Here is a 9,341-nt window from a genome sequence, read left to right as displayed (position 1 = left end):
ATAGTTTATTTAGTTGTTTTTTTTTCCCTGATCCCATGGTCTTTCCCCCCCCCCCCCAAGCCCCAGTGGTAGTGGTTTGTTCCAGGTTTACTCCTCCCCTCACCCTTTCCTCACTTGTATCCCATTGGTTGTGGCCCCCTTCCTCTGACCCTTTCCCCTGAGCTTAAATCTCCTGGGAGGAGACCCCCAAGTTCTCTTTTTCTCCTGGGACACCACCTCCTTCCCATCTCGGATCCCCTGGAGTAATTCCACAATAAAGCTGTGTGATTTTTGGTCCCGGGATGAGAAGAGTGCCTCCAGTCTTTTACTTTTGTCCTTCTAAGGCTGGAAGGGGCCAGGGTCCAGAGCTAGTCAGATCGGACCCGAATGGCCCTGGGAGAGATCAGCCATTTACAGCTGGACCCCCAACGTGTTCATCTCCCAAGAGGTCTGAGACGTCACGCTGCAGCTGGTAATCCACATGTGGATTACGTTAGCTTTTGGGACTGTCAGGTACCTCGGACTTGCAGTCGCTTTTTGGATGGTGGAGAGACACGAGGGTGGAACCAACAATTAGTTCCAGCCCTGAATTAACCTGTCTCAGGAAAGAGGACTTCCTTACATCGTTCCAGCCAACCCAGGTCCCCAGAAAGGGGTGAGTATACCCTGCGAGTGGTAGTGGGACCCCGGGGTGGCCCCCGAGCGGTGGGGGGGTCTTATCTCTGGCACAGGGGAAGGATCCAGCTCCGTGGGGGGGGGTTGTGTGTCCGGTGGCTTTTTGCTGGTCCGCGCGGTGCCGGTTCCCACGGTCCGAGAGGCGGAGCGGCCCTGGGCTGCAAGTGGCACGGGTCGGAGCGGCTCCGAGCTGTGGTTTACAACGGTGGGGCGGTGGGGCGCGGGCAGCGGTGAAGCCGGGGCTTGTGTTTTTGCCACGTGGCTCGGGGCGGCACAGCGGCCATTTTAAAAGCCATGCGGTTTTGCACGCACACGGTTAAACCTCTTGTCTCGGGGGGGGGGGGGGGGGGAGGGGGGACACCATGGATGCTTTCCCAGATTGGCTGTGGACAGAGTGCTTTCAGTTTTCTGTTTGTGCTTGTTGTAAGGAAGGCAGATTAAGTTTTGCAGAAAGCAAATAACACCAGAATGGGTGCAAAGCTTTCTGCAACACAGAGAGGCATTTATATCCAAGTTAAAGATACTCTAAGTAGTGGAAACGCTAAGGTTTGCAAAGGAGTTTTGAAACAGTTTGTTCGCTGGATATCTTTTTATTTCCTTCAGTTTACCCAGCAGAATGTGTATTCTGTCTCTGCCTGGGACAAAATTGGAGTGTTACTAACAGCAAAGGCAGAACAGGGAGACAGAACAATGTCTCAATTTCTCCCTGTGTTCCTTGTGATTTAGAAAGAAGTGCTTAAGAGGGATTTGAAGGGACAGCCACAGCAAACCTCCCCTCCCGCAGCTCCCCCTACCCCTTCTCCAAAACCCGCTGCCCCTGAACTAAGAGGGACGTGCGAGGCACCCCGAGAATCGCAGGGTACCTGGCACAGCCACTGTTTCCCTGGTCTCCTGCCTCCCGCTCAGTACCCTGGCTCTGGCAGTTGTGCGCAGGCTGACAGAGTACCTTCCCTGCACCCCTTTAACCCAGTTGCTGTTTCCCCGATTTTGTGTTCTGACCCCCCCCATCCCCAAAATGGCGGTGACCGCATGGTCAGCATTCAAAATGGCGCCGACCATGTGGTTGGGGGCCAAGATGGCGGCGGCCATGTGGCGGACCCCCAAACTTACCCTTCTCCTTCCCACAATCCCTTTCACCCACCTGTCCCCTCCCCCAACCCCTTCCGGTCCCACAACCCCTTCCTTCCCTTGGACACTCCTCCCCCTCCCTCCATGTTTCTGCCCTCCATAATGTCATCCTCCAACCCTGCCCCTGGCTCGCACGGTTGCTCCACCTCCCCACAAAGCCCTGCCCCCCTGCCTGTTCCTGTTTTCCACGCCCCCTTGCTCGGGTCCCAAGAGGGTGGGACTGGGGGAGGGGGTGGGCCACTTTCTGGCTCCCATGGGGGGGGGGTAGGGGGAGGGGGTGGTCCCATTCCCTATTCCCACAGGGGTGGGGCCAGGGGAGGAGGTGGTTCCCCTGCCAGTCCCCACGGGGGTGCGTCCAAAAAGGAAAACCCTGGGGATCAAAACTGGGGGAAGGAAGCAATTCCCTTAGTGGCCCCGTCCTATACACTGGTGGTAGAAGTGAGCCTAGAAACTATCAGCCCTTCTCCTACCAAACAAAGAGAGAGTTGTGTAAAAGTCAGTTAGAATTCGGAAGAAACAGTGAAATTTTTAGAAGCATGATGAGAGCCACTTTAACATCTCTTGAATTTGTTCCTACTCACCTCCAAGATCTTTTCCGGTGCCTGCTCACCCAATCAGAGTTTGATCTATGGGAAAGCTCCTGGAAGAGATCCCTGAGGGGACTCCTGGTAGAACTTAAGCAAAGCACGCAGGGTGCCAAAGATTTAGAAGATAATGACATCACTTATGAACATCTATGCGGTGAGGGGGAGTGGGCTTAGGCCGAGGACCAAGCTTGGGTGTTATCTAAATTCGTCCTAGATAAGATCTCTAAAGCTGCAGAAAAGGCCTTTAACCAGTTGCTGACTGTTGAAGCTTGGGGTAGTTACCTTAACATTAAACAGTCTCCTTCAGAGAGTTTCTTGCAGTTTGTCGACCGGCTCCGTGCACAAGTTGAGAGACAAGTACGAGACCCAGGGACACAGGCGGAGATAGTTCAAGACATGGCGTAGAGAAATGCCAATGAGGTCTGCAGCAGGGTGCTCCTGGGACTGCCTCTTGACCCTCCACCTACACTGGCACAGATGATCGAGGCGTGTGCTAGGAAGGCACAACTGTTTGCTGCACAGGAGGTGTAGGCAAAGTCAACAAACTCAGGGACTGTGGCATCTGTATATCCAGGAGTTAGAAGGGAACAGATGTCACCGGAGCAGCTTAAACATGTCATCTACTTCCAATGCAAGAAGCCAGGACACTTTTCCCGAGACTGCCCCCAAAGCCAGAAACAGAAGACAAAAACCATCAAACAAAAAAACTAGGACACAAGCGCGAGCCCGCGCCGCACCATGACATAAATGCAGCAGGCTTCCAGCAAGTGAAAAACCTCCCTCAAAACAGAAAAGGGGGAGGAGGGGAGGCGGGGTGCAGGACAACAAAAGAAATGTTTACAGGACAAAATCTGGGGGCCTCACAAGCATTTCAAGCTTGTGACCACCAAAGCGTTTGTTTTCAGGTCTACCCAGTGGACAGTCATTGGAGTGGACCTGCCGGAGGAGTCACAGGACTTGCCGTTAGATTGCACAGGATTGGACAGTGAGTACTTTGTTATTGGGGGCACCATGCACACACCCATGGAGATTGAGGTGGCTCCCATGACCATCAAGGGAGACATACCCAACCTCATTCTCCTGGCACGCTGTCCACAGCCACCCTTCTATTTGGCCAAAGGGCAAATCATTGCCCAGGGCATTCCTGTTCCAGCAGAAATCTCAGTAGATTACAAAGCACCAGGTGTCTACTGGGCAGAAGTGGCTGGTGAGGACAAACCCATTATGGGATGCAACCTAATGTGTGGAGCAGACCATCTCCATATGGAAGGGTTGCTTGACACGGGAGAAGATGTGACAATCATACCTGAAAGGTTGTGGCTGTCACATTGGGATTTGCAACCCGTGGCTAGCAAAATCCAAGGTGTAGGAGGAGTCACATTGGCTAAGATCTCAAAAAGTATTGTGCAAATTGAGGGGCTGGATGGAAAATTGGCCAGTGTCCCTCCGTTTGTCACTGATTACAAAGTTCCCTTGTGGATAGAGACACCATGTCCCAGTGAGGGGTCAAATTGGTCATCCCTAAGACATGCCAGGATTTTTAGAGGCAGCCACTGTGGAGCACCCTGCCCACAAGTTAACATGGCTGGATGATAATCCAGTCTGGGTAAATCAGTGGCCACTCAGCAAAGAAAAGCTGAAGGCACTCGAGAAGCTCATAGAAGAGCAATTGGATAAAGGTCACATTGAAGAGAAAACCAGCCCTTAGAATTCCCCGGTCTTTGTAATAAAAAAGCCAGGGAAGGATAAGTGGCGGCTCCTCCATGATTTACGAGAAATAAACAAGGTAATTGAGGACATGGGGTCACTCCAACCAGAGATGCCCTCCCCAACAATGCTTCCCCCAAATTGGCAATTGGCTGTCCTGGACATCAAGGACTGTTTTTTCCATATTCCCCTACACCCGGAAGATGCACCACGGTTTGCCTTCTCGGTTCCTACCATCAATCGAGAAGCCCCAATGAAGCACTACCACTGGAGAGTATTGTCTCAAGGCATGAAATGCAGTCCTTCCATCTGCCAGTGGTACGTGGCTTGATTACTGTCCCCAGTGTGCGCCCAGAAAAGGGAGGCAATCATCCTACACTACATGGATGATGTGCTTGTGTGCGCCCCCGATGACATAATACTCTAAAACACACTTGACCTAGTGGTTAAAGTTTTAACCTCTGCTGGATTCCAATTGCAGAAAGACAAGGTTCAAAGGATGCCACCTTGGAAGTACCTGGGCTTGGAGATCACTGCGTAGACCATTGTTCCGCAGAAATTGGAAATAAAGAGTGATCCCAAAACCCTAGCAGATCTCCATTCCCTGTGTGGGTCTTTGAACTGGGTCAGGCCTTGGCTAGGCCTCACCAATGAGGACCTAGATCCCCTCCTCAATGTATTGAAAGGGGAGAGAGAGCTAGCTTCTCCCATGGAACTGACCCCATAGGCAAAAATCGCCATCCAAAAAGTGCAGAAGGCTATGGCCGAGAGGCAGGCTCATTGTTATCAGCCTGAGCTGCCTTTCAAATTCATTGTTTTGGGAAAGTTACCACACTTACATGGCTTGATATTCCAATGGATCAAAGGGCAGAAGGATTCACTCTTAATCATAGAGTGGATTTTCCTCTCCCACCAGCAATCCAAAACCATCACACAGCCACAAGAGCTGATAGTTCAGCTGATCCAGAAGGCCGGGGTAAGATTGCGTGAGCTGGCTGGTTGTGACTTTCAGTGTATTTACCTACTGGTCAGACTTTCTAAGGAGGGAAGGAACTCTCCTGAGAGGTTGACAAAAGAGATGTTTGAGCACCTGCTCCAGAGCAATGCCAGCCTCCAGCTATCTCTGGACAGCTACAGTGGACAGGTAACAGTCCATGCCCTGTCACACAAGCTGTTTAATGAGGAATTCCACCTCATTGCTCCTGAGAAAAGGAGTTGTAGGCCACTCAAGGCGCTTACAGTGTCCGGGGCATCCCACAAGTCGGTCATGACTTGGAGAAATCCCCAGACTCTGATGTTCAGTTTGTGGAGGGGTCACCCCAGGTTGCCGAACTGGCCGCAGTCGTGAGAGCCTTTGAGAAGTTCTCAGAGCCAATTAATTTGGTCACTGATTCAGCCTACGTGGTGGGAGTAGCGTCCAGGGCGGAGCAGGCAGTTCTCAAAGACATCGAGAACAAGCATCTGTTCAGGTTGCTCTCAAAACTAATTTATTTCGTTTCACAGCGGGAGCATCCATTCTATGTGATGCACGTGAAGTCACATACCAATTTGCCAGGCGAAATCGCAGAAGGTAATCGTAAAGCAGATTCCCTTGCCGCCCCAGCAGAAATGGCACGCCTTCCAGATGTCTTCCAACAGGCAAAACTAAGTCACCAGCAATACCATCAGAATGTGCCAGGTCTGATCCATCACTTCCAACTAACATGGAGTCAGGCTCGAGCCATTGTGGCCACCTGTCCCAATTGCCAGCTCCAGGCCATGCCATCACTGGGTGTTGGGGTTAACCCCCGGAGATTTAGCTACATTCTGGCAGACCCCTGAACTTAATGTGTTTAAAAAAAGTTTGTTTTTCCTTTTAGAGAAGGAAATCTACCTCCCACTCTACCTCACGTTGAGCCCTATCCGAGTTGTCATCCTATTCGCACTGAGCAGTCTGACAGCTGCGTGGATCGTCCCTCAGCCATGCCAGAACATCTGGGTGACCCTAGCACAGACGCTCCAACAGGAAAATATATGCCTGTCCACTGCAGCAGCGAAAGACCCTATGTCTACCTGCCTAGTAGGGATTCCATTGCAAGCTGAATATTTTCCAGCCAAGTTTGAAACACCTATGCCTGACCCAGGTCCCAAATCACATCACATACAACCACACAATACCCATCAGCGGCGAGCTGTAATGATCAAGAACCCCGTAGAGGAGTGGCTGCCAAAGTTGCCCAGAGCAGCTCAGGAGCCCCAAGAGTTACAGCTGTTGGGTTCCTCCCCAGCACCATACTGCATACACTTTACCCCACTTTCCAACATAAACCTTTTAACAACAGACTGCAATACCGAGAAGAGTTCACTGCCAAAAGGTGGTGTAAGGTTTTAAGCCATATCACAGCAGATAACCTGTACCATTCCCATCCCAAAAGCCTCCCTAAAGGTTTGTTTATAATTTGTGGGGACCGGGCATGAGCAGGAATCCCTTCTCAGCTTTTAGGAAGGCCATGTACCAACAGATGGTTGTCCCTGTTGGTACCCAACCAAACCATGACTGGCGAATGGACTCGAAAGAACAATTCGGTCAGCAAAATTCAAAAGAGAAGCATTGACGATTTGGACCCAAATTGCGATCCAGACATTTTTCATTGGGCCAAGTCAAAGCAAATCACTGTATCCCTGTTCTATCCATGGGTTGCAGCAGCCAAAGCTCTAGGTGAATTGGGCCACCTAGAGTGCTGGGTGGTCAAACAGGCAAACTTTGACATCTGCCGCCATCAGCTCCCTCCTAGAGGACGAGGAGAGTACCAGGCAGGCCACACTCCAAAATCGTGTGGCCATAGATTTCCTCCTGCTGCTGCATGGACATGAGTGCCAGGAATTCGAAGAACTTTGCTGCTTGAACCTAACATCAAAAGCACTGAATGTCCATGTGGCTCTCCAAGAAGTGAAAAGCCTGATTGGACAAGTCAAGCAAGAATCTAAGGACTGGTTCAGCAGACTGTTCAAGGACTGGGGACTCTTGGGGTGGTGGACTTCAATAATTAAGACTATTCTGTTGTTTTTTGTTGTTCTTTTTCTAATCATGTTAGCATTCAGAATTCTATGTTGCATATTTTTAAAAGCCATCGATGGTTTTATCTCCACTACTTCAAAAGTCAACCACACAGAGTTTGTGGACCTAAAGCAAACTGACAGGCCCGCAAATCATGAGTAGTGGACGAATTCATAATCTGTACCAGAATAGGCCAATGCTTTTCTTTTATTTTTTCTTAACAGAAAAGGGGGAGGTGTTGTATCGTACTAAATAGTTTATTTAGTTGTTGTTTTTTCACTGATCACATGGTCTTCCACCTCCCCCCCCCCCCCCAAGCCCCAGTGGTAGTGGTTTGTTCCAGGTTTACTCCTCCCCTCACCCTTTCCTCACTTGTATCCCATTGGTTGTGGCCCCCTTCCTCTGACCCTTTCCCCTGAGCTTAAATCTCCTGGGAGGAGACCCCCAAGTTCTCTTTTTCTCCTGGGACACCACCTCCTTCCCATCTCGGATCCCCTGGAGTAATTCCACAATAAAGCTGTGTGATTTTTGGTCCCGAGTGGAGAAGAGTGCCTCCAGTCTTTTACTTTTGTCCTTGTAAAGGCTGCAAGGGGCCAAGGGTCCAGAGCTAGTTGGATCGGACCTGAACGGCCCCTGGAGAGATCAGCCATTTACAAAACCCAAACCCTACCACCTGCCTTCTCACAGAAGTGGAAGAACAAGGAATAGTTGTTCACACACACTCCCCTTTTAACAGCTCTGTCTGGCCAATGTGCAACCCAATGGGTATCAATGTCTGACTATTGACTACTGAGGCCTTAGCTTTAGCTGAAATTTCTCTCACTCCTGATGTTTTTCACCATTGATTTATAGATTACATTCTTCTGGGCAGACCTGCATGTGAATCTGTTGTACGAGATATAACCCTCTTAATTTCAACCCTTGAAGAACACTGGAATCTTTCTATTCCTCCCACTACATGCCAAGATCCTATCAAAAACCTAATTTTCTTAGAAGTCTCCTTGAGTGCTGGTACCAAAGATATTCCTCAAAGTGTTTTGCAATCTGTTTTATCTCCATCTACTCCCTCTGCCAAACATGACCTCCAAAGCCCTCTAGGCGCATTAAACTTTGGACATGCCTGTGTCCCTGGTTTTAAGTCTGCTAGCCCATCCTTTGTATTTCTTGCTGTGCAAACATTCCACATGGAACAAGAACATGAGTCATCAACAGACCCTAACCCTTCTTCAAAGCATTTTACAGCATCAATTTTTCAGACCCTTCACCCCTACCATCAGACTTGAACTCAGGGTGAAGTACAGTGAAAACAGGGCCTGTTGGGGATTTTTCCAGGAAGGATGTCCCTGCCCCTAAACCAATCAATTTTGTTAGCAAAGGGTGACAAAGTGCACAAGCCTTTTATTGGGAATGGCAGCATGCTTTACTCACCACCTTCATTGCCCTTTCTGATATTTATGAACTCCTTGGGGATTGCCCCATGTCACATGAGAAGGGGAGATTTTCTTCAACCCTTTGTGTTTGATTAGTCTGTTAGCACCCCAGGAAAGCCAAGACCCTTGTGCCTGACCAGCCTGTCAGTGTCCCGTTAGGGGGACACTTCACTGAGCAGTCCACTGGGTCGGAGGGCAGTTAGAATGACTTTTTCAGGGACACACACCAACAGCATAAGGGACACCCCCTTCCAGGTCGCCACAGTCGAGTATGTTCCCCAGTGCCGGCGACTGCCAGTGCCCTTGAAGGACTCACGCTAACAGTTAATGGAATAACACTTTTATTATTATAAAATTGTGACAAGACAAGGTTCAAAGACTGCTGGTTACAGTATCTGTCTGCAAAAAAGTATTAAAAGCAATACACAGAAAACTTGTAATCCCTAACAAAAGCTGGTTTGAGATAATCATTCAGCACACATAGAGTACAGTTCTTACCCAATAGGTGCCCCTACAGGGGAGAAGACAGGTTCAGCCCAGTGACTGATCCCAGGAATTACAATAGACTCTTCCTTAACTTCTCATAATTATTAACTTTTATACTATTTCTTTATGTTTAGGTGGAGACTGAGGGACTCTAGCATACACACCTTTATCACTGACTGGTGTAAAATTCTAAGATATAGTCAATAAAATCAAGAGTGCATGCTCTGTGAGGGGTGGTCATACCTTGGAGGCAGATAGCTTTGGGATGGAAGTGTTCATTGTAGCTACTGAAAAACATGGACCTCGTTCTAA

The 9,341-nt window shown here is 49.5% G+C and overlaps 1 long non-coding RNA gene across 3 annotated transcripts; it reads left to right on the top strand.

Annotated features, from left to right (window-relative positions):
* The first annotated feature begins 6 nt into the window (after positions 1-6).
* LOC121360161 lies at positions 7-7,651 on the top strand. 3 transcript variants are annotated; one of them, XR_005956172.1, is made up of 4 exons: positions 7-634; positions 3,275-3,354; positions 4,280-4,394; positions 4,558-5,860. It is a non-coding gene; the product is annotated as an uncharacterized LOC121360161 (long non-coding RNA). The 3 variants fall into 3 exon arrangements; XR_005956171.1 differs by lacking the exons at positions 4,280-4,394; positions 4,558-5,860 and adding an exon at positions 5,936-7,651; XR_005956170.1 differs by lacking the exon at positions 4,280-4,394.
* The last annotated feature ends 1,690 nt before the right edge of the window (positions 7,652-9,341 follow it).

Source organism: Pyrgilauda ruficollis, unplaced genomic scaffold (genome assembly GCF_017590135.1).
Source record: "Pyrgilauda ruficollis isolate IOZ18807 unplaced genomic scaffold, ASM1759013v1 scaffold499, whole genome shotgun sequence".
Classification (NCBI taxonomy): domain Eukaryota; kingdom Metazoa; phylum Chordata; class Aves; order Passeriformes; family Passeridae; genus Pyrgilauda; species Pyrgilauda ruficollis.
The sequence above is the reverse complement of the archived record's forward strand: the minus strand, read 5'-3'. Positions and strand labels throughout refer to the sequence as shown.